Raw genomic sequence first — 17872 nt, 5'->3', positions numbered from 1 at the left:
ACAGAATAATTTATATTCCTTTCTCACCAATACCTGTTACTTAATGTTTTTTATTAAGGAAATTACACTTGTTATATATAAATTTAAGTTGAAATTTCAAACTGTGATCACGGAAATGCTCTTCAGGTACAAACTACATTCCTCATAAAGACAGGATTTAGAAATAAGGAACCCAAACCCCTTGAAGGAGACAGTCAAACTGATCTTTAAACTGACTTTGGAATTACAGATCTGAGTTTGAACTCTGCAAGCTCTGTGACTTGAGGTAACTGCCTGAACCTCCATTTTACTTCCCTAATATGATGACAATAATAATTCCTATTTCCAGAATTGGAGCCAGGATTTGGGGTACTGAATCTCATACAATTTGAGGACCCATATTTAAGGAAAAGAATAGAAAATCATGAATACAAAATTAGGTATACGTTATGTCTTAGCCAGCTCAGGCTGCTATCACAATACATCTTAAACCGGGTGGTTTAAACAACAGACATTTATTTTCTCATAGTTCTGGAGTTTGGAAGCACAAGATCAGGTTGTCAGCATAGTCAGGTTCTGGTGAGGGCCCTCCTCCTGGCTTACAGACAGCTGTCTTCTCACTGTGTCCTCAAACGGCAGAGAAAGAGAGCACTTTAGGATCTCTTTCTTATAAGGGCACTCTTCTTTTAAGGGCACTAATTACAAAAATTAGCCAGGTATGGTGGTGCATGCCTGTAGTCCCAGCTACTTGGGAGGCTGAGGTGGGAGAATCAACTGAGCCCAGGAAGTTGAGGCTGCAGTAAGCCATGATCACACCATTGCACTCCAGCCTGGACGATGGAATGGGACTCTGTCTCAAAAAAACCAAAACAAAACAAAAAAAGAAAACTACAAAAAGTATAACACCCATAAAGAAGTAATCATGCTTTTTTCCCTTTCATACAGTGTATATTAACATGATTACTTCTTTTTTTAGTTGTATTTGTCTCTGGTAGGCAGCTTAATATCTGATATGAACCAAAAAATCATATGGAATTTTTTTTTAAAGATTATATTAGTGGAATATATTAAAGGGTAATGGCAACGCCTAGAATATTTAGAATTCTACATAGATTTAGGTCGGGTATGGTGGCTCACACCTGTAATCCCAGCACTTTGGGAGGCCGAGGCAGGCAGATCACGACGTCAGGATATCGAGACCATCTTGGCTAACATGGTGAAATCCCGTCTCTACTAAAAATACAAAAAATTAGCCAGGCCTGGTAGTGGGCGCCTGTAGTCCCAGCTACTCGGGAGGCTGAGGCAGGAGAATGGTGTGAACCCGGGAAGTGGAGCTTGCAGTGAGCCGAGATCGCGCCACTGCACTCCAGCCTGGGTGACAGAGCGAGACTCCGTCTCAAAAAAAAAAAAAAAAAAAAAAAAAAAAAAAAAAATTATACATAGATTTATCAATCTACATTTGTTATTCAAAAAAAAAAAAAAAGAGATCACCTGGTTGGATCTGTTTTTTCTAGTATTTTCAGGTAAGAGAGTTTCTGCATTTCTAAAGAGAAGAAAGGATGGGTTGAGATTGGATTAAGCTTTTCAACAGAACAATAAGAATAAGAATCCTTGGCACGGACATGGGGTTGGGGACCGCACTGCTGTTGAGCGGGGAGCTGGAGGTAATAGATTTTTTCAAGTTCAAAAGGCTGCTTCACTCAGCACTGATGTGGGGCTTGCTCTCTGCAGTACTGGGTACACAGCTGCCCTCTACTGGATGAAATGACAATTTACCCAAGTTCATCGGCACTGGAATTAATTTACTCAAGCATTCATTTAGCTTTCAACAAATATTTATGACTATCTCAGGCACTGTGTTGAGCTTCAGGGATACAGAGGTGGGGAAAACACATTGCCTGCCCTCAAATATCTCACAGGGAATCGAGGAAGGCTCATAAGAAAATCACTGATTGCAATGGAGAGTGTTAAATGCTTTAATAAAGAGTGGTAGGCACAGTTACTATTGGATTACGAAGAAAATACGACTTATTGTCTTTGACTTATTAACTGGTGTGACCCCTATGTGAGACCTCATCTAACAAAATGATTGAAATATTCATTAATTTTACCTTGGAGATGAGGTTGACAGATTAAAAAAACTAGGCATCCAGTTAAATTTGAATTTCAGACAAATACTGCATGGAATATACTTAAAGTGTAAAAACTGTAGTAGTTTTATTTACTTATTTATGGATCTGGTAGTCCCACACGAAGCCTGTCTCCTCAACCCTGAATTAAGAACCCCAGGTGGGCTTAATAAGTACCAAGGGACCAACTTGGCTTTCCAAAGGCTATGTGAAGTAAGAGCAGGAGTGATCCATCTATTACCATGCTGTTATTTTCTGCAGCTGGCGCACTTGTTACTGCCATTCTCACTCCTGTCACTTCATCTTACCATTGAAACAGCAGTCCCTGCATTATCTCTGCACCCTTGCTTATGTTTATGACAGAGCTACGGATCATCCAGCTTCCTGCAGAGGCCATAGAGATTCTTCTAGGGAGAAGAGTCTCTTTCTTCAAGCCTGAGTTTGTAAAGTTATAGCACCATTGATTACCCATGCTGGAGTGGCTGGTTTAGGAAGAGCTTCTGGATGCAGCCTGGGCTGAGTACCGATTCTGGCCACCATTGCCACACTCTCCCTGACTTCACAGTGTGCTCATTCATGGGGGTCCTTCGGGGAGACATACTGCCAGCTTTTCCCAGTGGGGATCATCTTAGTTCATCAGAGAAGTTTTCATTATATTGACCCTAAAGTCGGTCAATGTTTCCCTCTCTTTGCTCTCATAAGCTCATTGGTTCTGGAGTAAATTTGCATATTTTCTCCCCAGTCTCAAGATTTTCACACCAAGAGACGACTGGGAGATGAAGCCATTTTCAAGTTACAGAAAAGTTACCACTACATCCTTTCCCTAGGAAATTGGGTGCATATGTGCCTTTCAATTATGTAACTATTCAAGTGATTCTTCCTACATCACTTACTATACAGAGATGACGCTGGAAAGGATTAAATGGTAGCTTTCTCATCAATAAATTAACAATTAACCTCTCAACTGAAGATACCTTTTATTTGGATTTAAGTCAACAGTACTTGCTGAGCAGCACTTTTTAATGTGCCCAGCACTGCCTGGAACTACCGCAATTCGCTCAAAAAAAATGTTGAAGACATGAGCTTGTGAAGGTTACAAATTGCTAGGAGCTTAAAATTTGACAAATAAATTATCTGTGCTCTTAGAGTTTGATAAGAAAATTGTTTATTCTTTTCACTTAGCTTAGTACAGTGGGAAAAAAGTGAGGTTTAGAGTCAAAACCCTTGGATTTGAGTTCTCATTCTACCATTTGTTACCTGTATGTACTTCAGAAATGATGTGTCTGTGCTTCAGATTGTTCAACTGCAATGTGAGATTAATGGCATTGCTCAGAACTGTTCTGAGGATTAAATGAGATATTAATTTCTTAATGTTTGGGTCTAACATTCCAGATGACATAAACAATTGATATGAAAATTATGCTAATTTCTTTAATCAATTGAGGAGTCAATAGATACTGTTTTCATTTGTATTGATAATCAGAGAGTATTGGTTTTAGTATTATTTGGTTAACAAAAGTATCCATACCTGCCAAAACACTAGAGGAAAGCAAAAGTAAATATAGCCCACATGACAAAAGATAGAAAAGAAACAGCAAAGATGCATTAAAAATAGCTAAACCAAGATGACTAATGTCAGATATACCTATAAAAGCTTTTGCACTCCTGTTAAAAAAGAAATTAAGCCAGGCGTGGTGGCTTGTGTCAATTATCCCAGCACCTTGGGAGGCTGAGGTGTGAGGATAGCTTGAGCCTAGGACTTCGAGACCAGCCTGGGCAACACAGGGAGACCTCATCTCTATAAAAAAAATACTAGCCGAGTGTGGTGGTGCATGACTGTATTCCCAGCTCCTCGGAGGCTGAGGCAGGAGGATAGCTTGAGCCAAGGAGTTCTAGGCTGCAGTGAGCTATGATCACACCACTGCCCTCCAGCCTGGGTGACAGAGAAGACTCTCTCTCAAAAAAAGAAAAAGAAAAAAGAAACAAAAAGGAAAGGAAAGGAAAGGAAAGGAAAGGAAGAAGAATGGAAGGAAGGAAAAAAGGAAGGAAGGAAGAAAAAGAGATTAAAATGGAATAACATTTAATTGAACGCTGTTCATTAGAAATACATGTAAACCAAATGGCACAGAAAAGTCAAAAGCAAAAGGTTGGACAAAGAAACAAGAAGCAAATGCAAAGACAGAAGGGGGTAACAATAATAATTCCAGTTAAAGTAGAATTCAACAGAGGGAAAAAACATTTAAAATCTGATAAAGGGATTCACTTTATTTTAATACAAGATCCAATATGCACAAAACGTTTAGTACATACATAAAGCTGTATGTACTAAATAATATAGCTATACATATATGAAAAAAGTGACCACAAATTTGAGGATAAATGGACATTTGTCTAAGACTTAGAAAGATAAAAAGACAAAAATACAAAGTATGCCAAAAAATAAGATTTGAATGGTCTGAATAATACAATCAATAAGATAGATATAATGTGCATATGTTAAACTTTATATGCTACAGAAGGCAGCAATGGGAACTTTAGAAATATTAACACAATTTAGGCCACACTAAAAACCCCAATAAATTCCTGCAATGAAAATTGCACAGATCACACTTTGTGACCATGTTATAATTAAACTGGGCGATAAGAACAGGAAAAAAAAAAACCTAAATCACATGGAAATTAAAAAGCTTTTTCCAGAATAACTGTAAACCTAAAGAAAAAATTAAAAATGCAAATACAAATTATTTCTAAAAAAAATCATGAAAATAATACTATTTATGAAAACTCATAGGATGAAGCCAATGTATGACCTCAGAGGTAGAGCTATAGTCTTAAAAATGTTTTGTTTTCTAAGAAATGAAATGAAAAAGAAAATAAAACATTAACCAGCCAATCAATTCAAGAAAAGAATGCAATGAAACCCGTCTCTACTAAAAAAAAATACAAAAATTAGCTAGGTGTGGTGGCACATGCCTGTAATCCCAGGTACTCGGGAGGCTGAGGCAGGAGAATCGCTTGAACCAGGAGGCGGAGGTTGCAGTGAGCTGAGATCGCACCATTGCACTCCAACCTGGGCAACAGAGCGAAACTCCGTCTCAAAAAAAAAAAAAAAAAAAAAAAAAAAAAAAAGAAAGAAAAGAAAAAGAAAAAAGTAAAGAATGCAAAAGAGATGAACATTAGCCAATCAATTCAAGACAGTAATATAAGAATAAAGTAAATCTAAGAAAATGATAAGGCATACAAATTAATGTTTTAGAAAATAAATTGCAGATTATTATAGTTTTTATTTCTTTTGGAATGTTGAAAAGAAAAGGATGGGGATAAAGGAAATAGGAGTAAACTGAAGTTGTAGATTTGGTATAGTTTTATAGTGTTGTTCACAAGATACCTCTTTTTTTCAACTTTCTTGTGGCAGCCGACCTTGATCCTTTTTTATTTATTTTTGAGAGTAACATCTAGTTTTCCCCTGCTGGTTATAAAGTAACACATGTTCATTGTAGATAATTTGGAAATTACAGAAAAGCATTAAGAAAAAATAAAAATGACCTAAAATCCTGTAATACACTGATGACAATTTCCTGTAAAAGATAACCACTATCCTGATTTTCATGAAAATCGCTTCCTTGCTTTTCTCTATCCTTTGGACACATAAGTATGCATACTTACACACCAGTTTGGTTTTGTCTATTTTTAAACTATACAATTGGCAACTCACAATATACATTCTCTTCTGTTTGACTTCTTTCCCACAATATTGCTTAGGCAATCTATGCATGTTGTTGCATGTAACTGTAATTTACTCTGGTTTTCATTGCTGTTAAATATTCCAATGAATGAATATGCCACAATTTTTATTCAGGATAATCCGATTGTTCCTAGTATTTTGCTATTATGAATAGTATTGCTATGAAATTTTTATACATGTCCCTTGGGTGTAAATTCCTAGGAGTACAATTGCTCGGTACCCTAATTCTTAAGTTGAAAAAGACAGATAATGGTCATGAAGAAGAAAATGAAAAATAGATAAATTTTGAACATTCAATTTATTGTCAAAAATAGATTTTTTAAATTTTTTATTTTTAGATGAAGTCTCAGGCTGGAGTGCAGTGGTTTCACTACAACCTCCGCCTCCCGGATTCAAGTGATTCTCCTGCCTCAGCCTCCCAAGTAGCTGGGATTACAGACGCATGCCACCACACCCAGCTGATTTTTGTATTTTTAGTAGAGACGGGGTTTCGCCATGTTGGCTAGGCTGGTCTCTAACTCCTGACCTCAAGTGGTCCACCTGCTTCGGCCTCCCAAAGTGCTGCGATTACAGAGCTTGAGCCACCTTGCCTGGCCAAAATAGGTTATTAAGAGGGAAAATAAAATTTTATTTCACACACAATAAAATTGGAACTTAAAATAAGTTTTTAAAATACCATTGGTTTATAGGAGCATAAACATAAAACAGAAATTCTGACTGTGTTTTGGTGGGGTAGTATCATTGATATTAGAATTTGATGATAGTTACAGAATGTCTTTCCACTAAATTGAACTTATAATAAAAGAAACATTTTAGTCCGGGGGCAGTGGCTCACGCCTGTAATCCCAGCACTTTAGCAGGCCGAGGCGGGCGGATCACGAGGTCAGGAGATCGAGACCATCCTGGCCAACATGGTGAAACCCCGTCTCTACTAAAAATACAAAAATTATCTGGGCGTGGAGGTGCATACCTGTAATCCTAGCTACTCGGGAGGCTGAGGCAAGAGAATCACTTGAAGCTGGGAGGCGGAGGTTGCAGTGAGCCGAGATCGCATCACTGCACTCCAGCCTGGCAACAGAGCTAGACTCAGTCAAAAAGAAAAGGAAAGGAACATTTTAATTCTCATACAGATTTAGGGTATTCACAGATCCCTGAAGCTCCTCTTTCAATCCAGTTGTAAAATACCTTAAAACTTGCCCTATAGTAAGTGATTATTGGAAAATGGGATAATGCATCGTGTGTGTGTGTGTGTATGTGTGTGTGTGTGAGAGAGAGAGAGAGTCTCACTCTGTTGCCCAGGCTGGAGTGCAGTGGCATGAGCTCCGCTCACTGCAACCGCCGCCTCCATGATTCAAGCAATTCTCCCGCCTCAGCCTCCCGAGTAGCTGGGACTACCGGTGCATGCCACCATGCCTGGCTAATTTTTGCATTTTTTAGTAGAGACTGGGATTCGCCATGTTGGTCAGGATGGTCTGGAACTCTTGACCTCAGGTGATCCGCCTGTCTCAGCCTTTCAAAGTGCTGGGATTACAGGCGTGAGCCACTGTGCCCGGCTGAATACTGCATCTTTTAAGCTGCGTGTCTCCAACATCTTCACCCCTAAAGGATTCACCCATCGAAGGATGCAGTGACTCTCAGGCCTGCAATTGTAAAATTAAATCTGAGTGACTGGACTGGAAGACTTTGATTCTATAATCTATATAGCCCCTGAATTAGGCTTTCATAAGCCGTGCTATGAAGTAGAATTAATTTTCTGAGTGCAAGAATTTTTTTTTTCTTTCTTTCTTTATTGCAGAGGAGGTCTCACTATGTTGCCCAGGCTGGTCTCAAACTCCTGAACGCACCTTGGCCTCCCAAAATGCGGAGATCACCGGCGTGAGCCACTGCGCCCGACCGAATGAGTCTGGTTAAAATCTTCATGCTTTAGATCCCTGAAACTTGGATGTACTCGTTAGCTCCAAGCTGAAGCCTTAGCTAAGGGATTTGGCCATTAGCTGAGCAACATATAAAGTCCTCCCTGATCTTCTAACTCCTTTTGAATTAAATTAGAAAGCCATGACGAAATGATCGTTTTGTTGAAGGCATACTACGTGTATACGGAGTATGCACGGAACACACAGTTCGCTTCAGGACATGGAAAAGCTCTCAGGAGTCAGTTCCTGCGCAGGCCTCACCTACCGGCTTCGAGCCTCCACGTGCAGGGCCTCTGGCTCCGCCCCCGGCGCAGTACGCAAGCGCGACTGCTTGCCTGGCTCCCCGCTCAGTGTGCGCACCCCGCTCGGGGGTGGTGCTGTGTTCCTGAGGCTTCCAGGGAAGACAGTGGGCGAAGTTCTGTACCGTGCTAAGATTGAGTCTGAGGAACTGACTGAGCAAAGAAGACAGCTCAAGGTTTGTGGGGAATGTGGCGGGTGAGGAGAGGAGGTTGAGCAGCTCGTTGGGTGTGAGATAAAATTAAGGAGTGAAGAATGTTAATTATGGGGAGTCTCAGACGCTACTCTTCTGGCTCGGGGGCTTCCCGATTAAATTTTTTTTTAATAATAAATTTTAAAAATGTTAATTATCATTGATTCAGGGACTCTGGGGCCAGGGCAGCCAACTCTACAGGTGAAATGCTGAGCTTTCCTCAGATGCGCGGATTCCCGCGCTTTCGCTCTCCCTCTGCCGCCGCTGAGCCCCACGGAGCTGGCCCTGCGTCCTTGTTTGCAGCTGAGGAGAAACTTGCTGCTCTGAGGCAGCGAGAAGAGAAAGCCACACAACTTGGTGGTGGCCTCAGCCTCGCCCCTGGATCCCTGGAGGCACAGTTTGTAGTCAGCAGAAGGCAGCGCTGGGCAACCGGGTTGCGCGGGGCGCGTGGGGATGTCCATGGCGCGCGTGGAAGTCTCCATGGCGCGCGTGGGAGTCCCCGTGGCGCGCGGGGATATCTGCGGGGGCGGGACGGGGGGCGGGGCTTCATGGAGGCCTCCATGAAGCCCCGCCCCGCCCGGGACCGCAATTCGGGACTCGTGCGGGACTCGCGACCCCAGAGCGCTGAGGCAGGGAACGCCGACCCGGTGACTGGCGGTCCGCGCGCCTCGTCCTCCCCTGCAGAGCCCGCGCTCGGACGATGCCCGCCGGCCGCCGGCTGTCTCGCTGCAGGAGCCGGTGGACGCGGGGGAGCCTCGGTAGGTGAGGGCGGCGCGGGGGCGTGGGGGTCGCTGGGCTCCGACGCGGGCGCCTGAGGGGAGCGTCCCCCGACTGCATGAGGACTGGCGCGCCCGGGATGCGGTGCCGCGTGTCCCGGCGCTGTGGCGGTTGTAAGGCTGAGTGGAGGTTTTGCGGGGCTGCTTCGCCCTGGTGGCTCTTGGCTTCCTGGCTCGGCTCTGGGAAGGGAGTGAAACCCCTCGGGTCCCGGCGTAGTGCGGGTGCAGGAAGAGAGTCCTGCCTCAGCTTCGTGTGAGCCGCGTCCCAAGCCCAGCCCTGCGCAGATCCTTTCAGGCAGTTTCCATCGTCTCCTATTGCGCTCGGGGTTGAGTTTCCGCGTTTGGAATGCTGGGTTTGAGGCGCACGGCCACCGCGCTGGCTGTGTCGGGAGACAGTGCCCAGGGATGATGATCGAGAAAGTGGAGAAGCTGAGGTCGTTGGCAACTGGGAGGCTTTGAAGATACTACGGTGCCCTTCAAGTTCAAAAATGGTGAGCTCCAAGGGCAGTGTGAAGCACCCCAACGCCCTAAGTGCACTGATTGCTTTTGGGGGTGATGGGTGAATATGGGACTGTTTCAAAGTATGAAGTAGAAGTGGTACCATTATTCGCTTGTTTTAATTTTTGAATTTCCTTTTTGACGACTCTGTGTGTTGGTGGAGAAGGAAGAGAAGTGATACAAGCTTTGGCGAGCGCGGTGGCTCAGCGCCTGTAGTCCTAGCATTTTGGGAGGCCGAGGCGGGCGGGTCGCGTGAGCCCAGGAGTTCGAAACCAGCCTGGGCAACATGGGGAAACCCCTTCTCTATCAAAAAAAAAAAAAAAAAAAAATAGCCGGCGTATTGCCACGCGCCTGTAATCTCAACTACTCCGGAGGCTGAGGCACGAGAATCGCCTGAGTCTGGGAGTTTTAGGTTGCAGTGAGCTGAGATTGCGCCACTGCACTCCAGCCTGTGCGACAGAGAGAGTCTGACTCAAAAAAAAATAAAAATAAAGTGATACAAGTTTTAATTAAAATGTCATTGAGTTCACATTGAGAAAATAGTTAAATTTATTGGATATGTTTTAAAGGTTTAAGGGTTCATCCAAAATACATCATCGCTGCTTGAAAGGAAGAGTTCGTTTTAACGTTTGAAGTTAAGGGAACTGGAGGAGTGAAATCAGTATTTTGAGATACGTATAATGCTTTGTTATTGCTTACTTTTTAAAAAGCCTTTAATTAAAAAACAAAACGTAAATCTTTCTTTACCTTATTGTAGATATTTAAAAATCTGAACCCTTCCTAATCATAAAGATGTCAGAATTTGAGGGAGAGTGTTAAGCATCAAAACCCATGTATGTTTTCTTTTTTAAATAAATTTTTTGGGTGGGTGCCAAATAATGCCTTGTAATCCTAGCACTTTGGGAGGCCAAAGTGGGAGATTGCTTGAGGCCAGGAGTTCAAGACCAGCCTGGGCAACATAGTCCCCGTCTCCACCAAAAAAAAAAAAAAAGAAAAAAGAAAAAAGAAAAAACAGCCAGACGTGATGGTGCAAGCCTGTGGTCCCCGGCTATTTGGGAGGCTGAAGTGGGAAGATTGCTTCAGCCCGGGTGGTCAAGGCTGCAGGAAACTGTGATCCCATCACTTGCACTCCTGTGCGACAGAGTGAGACCCGATGAATTCTATAAAAGAATTCATGGAACTAGGCACACGTAAGAGATTACCTGTAGGAGTCTTATCGGCCAGTAGGAAGAAAGCGTAAGAACTTCCATTGATACTTTTTGAAATTTTAATCCTAGCAGCTAGTGATAATTTCCGCTTTAGTATATGGCTTTAGTATGTTAAAAAATGTTTTACACAATCAGTAAAGTATAATTATAGTGCTTTTACTCAATTTCAGGAGATCCGAAGGTCACTTTTTCTCCCAGCACACCTACTAGTGTACCTGGGCACTTTAACGGTTTTTTTCTTTGCTTGTTTGTTTTTAATTGTACTGAAGGATGATATACTATACTGGATTGCAAAATTTTTTTAAGTTGGAGAAAACAATCATGATTTTCACAATACCCAAAAATTTTGGAAAATTGGCAGTTATAATTTTTGGTAAATGTACTGCTTTGGTCTGCTTTTGCTATGTTCTTCTTTCTCATTTATTTCAAAATACCTTGGCTTTATGAAGGATGATATAGGGGATTTGAAGTGCCTACGTGTTATCCTGTTAGGTCTCATGGAATCTCATTAAATCTCCAGCCCCTGAATGTGTTGCGAAGTTGGGATTAGTTTTCCTCTAAATCTATTAAATGTGATACCAAAGGTGAAAAATAACCTAATCTTCTTTCGTTTGTATTTTGTTACCTGTCTTTATCAAAGAGGAAGTAATTTTTTGGTTCAATTAAGCATGTTTAAAATTGATGTTCTGTGGTGATTTACTCTCGCTTTGTAATAATACTTCTAGCTTTATAAAGTTAGTCAAATAGTAGGGCGAGATGATCAGAAATTAACTTTTCAGAAATAGCTCTATTTCACAAAGGGAGGTAAACTTGCATGACAAACTGAGCAAAGTTCAGAAAATTTAAAACTTATACATAAATTTGATGATTGCTTTAATGAACAACTTTGCTTATTAGGATAGTCCCCGACGTCTGGTAGCAATCCTATATCCTTGGAATGTGTAATCCACATAATGCAAAGCCTTTGTAATTACTGCCCTTTGAAAGTAATGATAGCTAGCTGCTCCTGATGGGGGTCGGGGGAGGGGTTGGGGGGGGTCTGTCTTTAATTACAGCAGCTGAGACTTTGGCACAGATGCAGTTACTGCTTTCACCAGTGTGACTGTGAATATATGTGGACAATTAAATCCTTATCCAAACCTAGTTTTGCATAGCTTTGTTCGTGCCTATTAGACCCTAGGTATACAAAACATATTTTGATTTTTAAGGTTTATCTGAGGTTTAATTAAGCTGCTGTATTTAAACTTGAAGATTTTTGAGGATAATGATTAATAAAATCACTGATTTGAGTAGCTCATCCTGATATAAATCTAAAACTACACACAATCACTCTTAACGTGCCTCAAGGGGGGAAACTTTGCCAATGAAAATAAAATTTCATTTCTTTTATGTGTTTAAAAGTGCAAGCTTGTGAGCTCTGGTACATTTACAGTTTGCACAGCAAGACTTTAAGGGTGTGTGAGAGAGAGAATATGAATGCAGAAATGGCATTTTTATATTAAAACAACAGGAACCATGGTAATCCAGTTTTCTAGAGGGTTCTTAGGATACATGGACTTCAGTGATTACTTGAAGCCCCTAACTGTATGCAAAAATATGTGGATTGTGTTAATTTTTGTTGAAGAAAAGATGTATGACTTCATCAGATTCTTTAAAGCATGTGAGACACCCCTCTTATCAAAAAGTTAGCAGTAATATCGATAGAGGATCACATTTCAGTTTTATGAACTGAAGTAGCTAAATAGTGAAAGAGCTAGGATTCAAACATGTTTTTAACTGCCAATCCTTCACTTCTTTCGTTAGTTCACATTTACTGGACCTTGTAACCTCTTTTCTGGATGGGGCCATGTTCACTCTGTGGCTTACAGTAAAGCCTTGTTTAGAGAGAGACTTCAAGCTCATGTAAGCATTTAATGTAGGATCATAGCAAGAACTATGAGAAAAAAATGAATTATATGTAAAGGAGACATATAGGCAAATATTTTCTTGATATATATAGATGAAAACATTCCTATAAATTTTGTGCCATTAATATAATAGAGCAAGTCAAAAGAGAGAAAGCAGGCCAGCACAGTGGCTCACACCTGTAATCCTAGTATTTTGGGATGCCGAGGCAGGAGGATCGCTTGAGTCCAGAAGTTGGAGACCACCCTTGGCAATATAGCAATGCCCTGCCTCTACAAAAACTTTAAAAATAAGGTCAGGCACAGTGGCTCATGCCTGCAATCCCAGCGCTTTAGAAGGCCAAGGTGGGAGGATCACTTGGACTCAGGAATTCAAGACCAGCCTGGGCAATGTAGTGAGACCCCATCTCTGCAGAAAATTTAAGTATTAGCATGACGTGGTGGCACATGCATGTAGTCCCAGCTCCTGGGTAGAGGGGGAAGGTTGCTGAGGTGGGAGGATCACTTGAGCCTGGGAGGTCAAGGCTGCAGTGAGCCATCATCGTGCCACTTCACAGCAGCCTGGGTGACAAACGGAGACGCCTGTCTCAAAAAATAAAAAAATATATATATATGTATATAAAAATTAGCTAGGCATCCTGGCATGCACCTATCGTCCTAAGTACTCAAGAGGCTGAGGTAGAAAGATCGCTTGAGCCCAAGAGTTGAAGCCTGCAGAGAACTGTAGGCAAAATTTGAATATTATCCAGTCCCCAGGAGAAATAAACTGGAGTACTACTGATCACAGCATTCTAGGCAGAAAAATGAACTTGACTCTTGTGATGCTGTCAGGCACACAATGAGCCATGATTGCACCACTGCACTCCACCCTCCAGCCTTGGCAACACAGCAAGATCTTGTCTCTAAATAAGGAGAAAGCTTTTATTAAATCAACAACAAATCTTCGGTGGTATAATTGCTTAAGGTAATGTTGATCAGGAAAGTCTATAAACTCTTTGAGTTTAGAATGGTATTCTTGTGAAGATTTATACAACCTTTACATCTATGTGGTATGTTTTGTATAAAGTCACATTTGGCCAAGGAATAAGAATCAGCTTAAGTGAAGATCAAAGGAAAAAAAATTTTTTTAAGTTCCTCAAATCCGTTTTTCTCTCTAGAAAATGCAATTTTTGTGTGTTTTTCAAGCCCATGCCAATCAATTAAACCTAGTGTCTTTCTGTGTCTCGGTTTTTTCATGTGTAAAATGGAAAATTTTCATACGTAAAATGAGAATATCTGATTATAATTTATTTCGGTTGACTGTCTTCTGTAGTATTGTCTTTTTCATGGGTCTTTCAAGCCTATTCCCAGCAGTTAAACCTAGTGTTTTAGTTTTTCCTAATGTACTACATGCTTGCTTATCCAAGGTACAGATACAGGCACTTTAATATATGCTTGTTCTCTCTTTTTTTTTTTTTTTCTTTTGAGATGGAGTCGCCCAGGCTGAAGTGCAGTGGCACAATCTCAGCTCACCACAAGCTCCGCCTCCCGGGTTCACACCATTCTTCTGCCTCAGCCTCCCCAGTAGCTGGGATTACAGGTGCCCGCTACCACGCCCGCTAATTTTTTTTTTTTTTTTTTTTTTGTATTTTTAGTAGAGATGGGGTTTCACTGTGTTAGCCAGGGTGTTCTTGATCTCCTGACCTTCTGATCCGCCCACCTCAGCCTCCCAAAGTGCTGGGATTAAAGGCATGAGCCACTGCGCACAGCCGCTTGTTCTCAAAATTTTAAGGCTAAAACAGAAACAAACTTCCCAGGTCAGTACATAACATAACTATTTGAAGATGAATGGAGGAATGTTAGATGATTAAGATTAAATTGTGTGGATTAAAATATTATGCCTCTTTATTTTATTAAACACATATTAATAATAATAGCCAATACTTATATAGCACTTTACCATAAATGAGTCACTGTTCTGTGTGTTGTATTAATCAATATAGCAGAAGAGTATTGATTAACTGAATTAACCTACTAAATACTGTTACTTTTTCCCCATTTTACACATGAAGAAACTAAGACACAAAAGAATAGGTAATGGCTCTAACGTTGCACAGTCAGTAACGGGCAGATAGAATTTGGGTTTTGGGGGGTTTCTTGTTTGTTTTGTTTTTTGAGACAGGGTGTCACTCTCACCCAGGCTGGAGTGCAGTGGCAGGATCACAAGGCTCATTGCAACCTCCACCTTCTGAGCTCAAGCAATCCTCCCACCTCAGCCTCCTGAGCAGCTGGGACTACAGGTGTGCCACCATGCCCAGCTTTTTTTTTTTTTTTTTTATTTTTTGTAAAGACAGGTTTTCGCCAAGTTGCCCAGGCTGGTCTTGAACTCCTAAGCTCAAGTGATCCACTTGCCTCAGTCTCCCAAAGTGCTGGGATTATAGGCGTGAGCCACAGACTAGGTGGTCTGGCTTCACCAAACTGCCACCAAAAATATCTCTTATCCATGGCATGAATAAGTGAAATAATTTTCTCTTAAAATCTATCTGAATTATGCTAAAATTTTTAGAGGAAAATTGTTTGCTTGCTACAAATTTGCAGATCTGAAAATTACTCTGTTTTGGTGATCTTGTATTTAATATGACAATTCAAAAGCAGGACTAAAATTTTTAGTCTGACAAAAGAATAGCAGCATCCCAAGAGTTCATTCTCTGCCTAAAATGCTGATGACCAGTACTCCAGTTTATTTCTCCTGGGGACTCAGTAGTATTCAATTTTGCCTACATGGTTTTTTTTTGTTGTTGTTGTTGTTGTTGTTGTTGTTGTTTTGAAGTCTCCAATTGGTCTATTTAGTATAATCCCCACCAGATTTGTTGCAGTACTTTGACACGATCAGTTTCTGAAGAATTTTTGAGAAGCCTGTTTGTTACTAAAGTCAGGTAGAATCTTAAAATGAATGTTAGAAGTAGACAAGTTATATTAAAATTCATTCTTGATAGGGAGATTAGTAAGAAGGCACCTGAATTGCTAGTTGTTACCTTTGATACCCCCACATTTAATATAAGTACCTAAAGAAAATGTTTAAGTGAACATTCTTTCATGAGAAAGATGTGTAATTAGATACATTTAGAAATTTATAATTGTGTATTAAGTGTTTTTCTGGGCATAACTCCATTACAGTATTAATTAGGCGACTTGTTTTAACCTTATCTAGCAACACTTTTTTAAAATTTTAGGTTCAGCAGATCATGAAAGGTGAATAATGGTCAGCAGCTATGTTTCTCATACTAAAATGTGGAAAATAAAGCTGTTGACTTCTTTGAATTAACACCAAAAGATAGTTTAATGTTTTAAAATGGGAGGAATATTTTATATGGCAAGATGACTTCAAGCACACCTCATTGACATTAAAAGAGAAGCTGAGGAATACTTGTGGTTTTTAACTGGAAAACAACTCACAGGGGGAGGAAAAGTTGATTCAGTGTTAGTCAGTCCTAGTTAGAAATTTATAAATTTCTAGTTAAAAATGTATTACCTATATAGCTATTTTCCTACATTAATCAAAATGAATCGTGTGAATATTTAGATATGACCAATTTCAAAAATTACTTTGTTGTTGGGGAAAGAAACTGATGTTTTCTACAAGGATTAAATAAGGTTCTTTTTTTTTTTGAGATAGAGTTTCACTCTTGTCACCAAGGCTAGAGTGAAGTGGCACCATGTCGGCTCACTGCAACCTCCGTCTCCTGGGTTTAAGCCGTTCACCTGCCTCATCCTCCCAAGTAGCTGGGATTACAGGCGCCCACCACCACACCCAGCTAGTTTTTGTATTTTTAGTAGAGACGGGGTTTCCCCATGTTACCCAGGCTGGTCTTGAACTCCTGACCTCAGTTGATCCACCCACCTGAGCCTCCCAAAGTGCTGGGATTACAGGCGTGAGCCATTGCTCCTGACCTAAATAAGGTCCTTTTATTATTCTTTCCTTCCCAAGACTTGTATGTTATTAATTCCCTTGAAAATTGTGTCATTATCTTTAATCATCTGATTATTTCTTTGTATTTCCCTAATGTCTTTTAAAAAGCCTCATAACCATAATAGATTAGCAACTAATTCCTGTGCTTTTATGACAATTCCCAACTTCTTTTGCATTTAATTTCCATCTGTTTGAGCAGAGAATGCACTCAGTTTGGGGTTGTACATGATTGATCTATCCTTATCTTTCACAACCTATTAGCACAGTCATCTTCCATGTTTCATACCCTTCTAACACCATGTCTGATTTCAAGGACCTTGGCAAGGTAATTATCTCTCTGTTTATATCTGCATAGGAAAGACAAGTGGCTTTAAGCAGGCAAAGTGGTGACTTTTTTGCCATTCTCAGTTGCTTTTCGCTATCAGTAACATAGAGGATGGCATTTGTTATATTTAATACTTGGGGTGAAAAAAGAATGCTGATTTGTAGAAGGGTAGGTAATCCAGGTAATCTTCCTTGTGGAATAAGTTGCAAGGTATCCTGTGCTAGCTTACTTTATATGGTAGAGTGGATCTGTTTCAGTCAAGCCAGTCAGAACTTACGAGAAGGCTGAAGGAAGGACTAGGACTGAAGGATTGATTTCAGTGAGAAGTTGAGCTGTTTCTCACCTTTCTCTGCAGCCAGGATGACCTTGGCCTTTTTGTGGAACTCAATCTGTTTGTACCGCAGCTCCTAGACTCCAAAGGGAAAGAAACCAAGCGAGTCCTAACCCCTGGGGGCCCCTTAACTTTGATTTTTTCCCCATGATGAAAAGCAGCTGGACTGGAAGTACTCCTCCCCATAGCCTGGGCTCTTGGGACAGTCTTTTAAACTTGTAAATTATTTTTAAGTCTACTCTCATTTGACTATGTAATTAGATAGATACAGGATCCTTCTTGGGCTTAGAGGAGAGCCTGCCCCAAATTTTTAGAGAAATACATCCATACAGCATAGGTCATAAAACAAGATTATAATTTGAGTCATCATAAAATCATGGAAATCTTTAAGTGCCAGTTTGGCTTCTCATTTGGGAAACCCTTCATATTGGAGGTTGGTTGATTCAACATAGACTATATAATATACATTATCAAAATAAAGTAGTTGAACCACATAGTTTAAAAGCGTAATTGCTCTCTTGCCTTTGCCCTGAGAGGCAACAGACAAAGTCTATGCGATAAATATGAACACCATGAGAAATGTACTGGTAATCCTCAGACATTTCCTTCCTGGAATACTTAAATT

The sequence above is a fragment of the Macaca mulatta genome, chromosome 8, assembly GCF_049350105.2.
Source record: "Macaca mulatta isolate MMU2019108-1 chromosome 8, T2T-MMU8v2.0, whole genome shotgun sequence".
Taxonomy (NCBI): Eukaryota; Metazoa; Chordata; class Mammalia; order Primates; family Cercopithecidae; genus Macaca; species Macaca mulatta.
Note: the sequence above shows the minus strand (reverse complement) of the source record.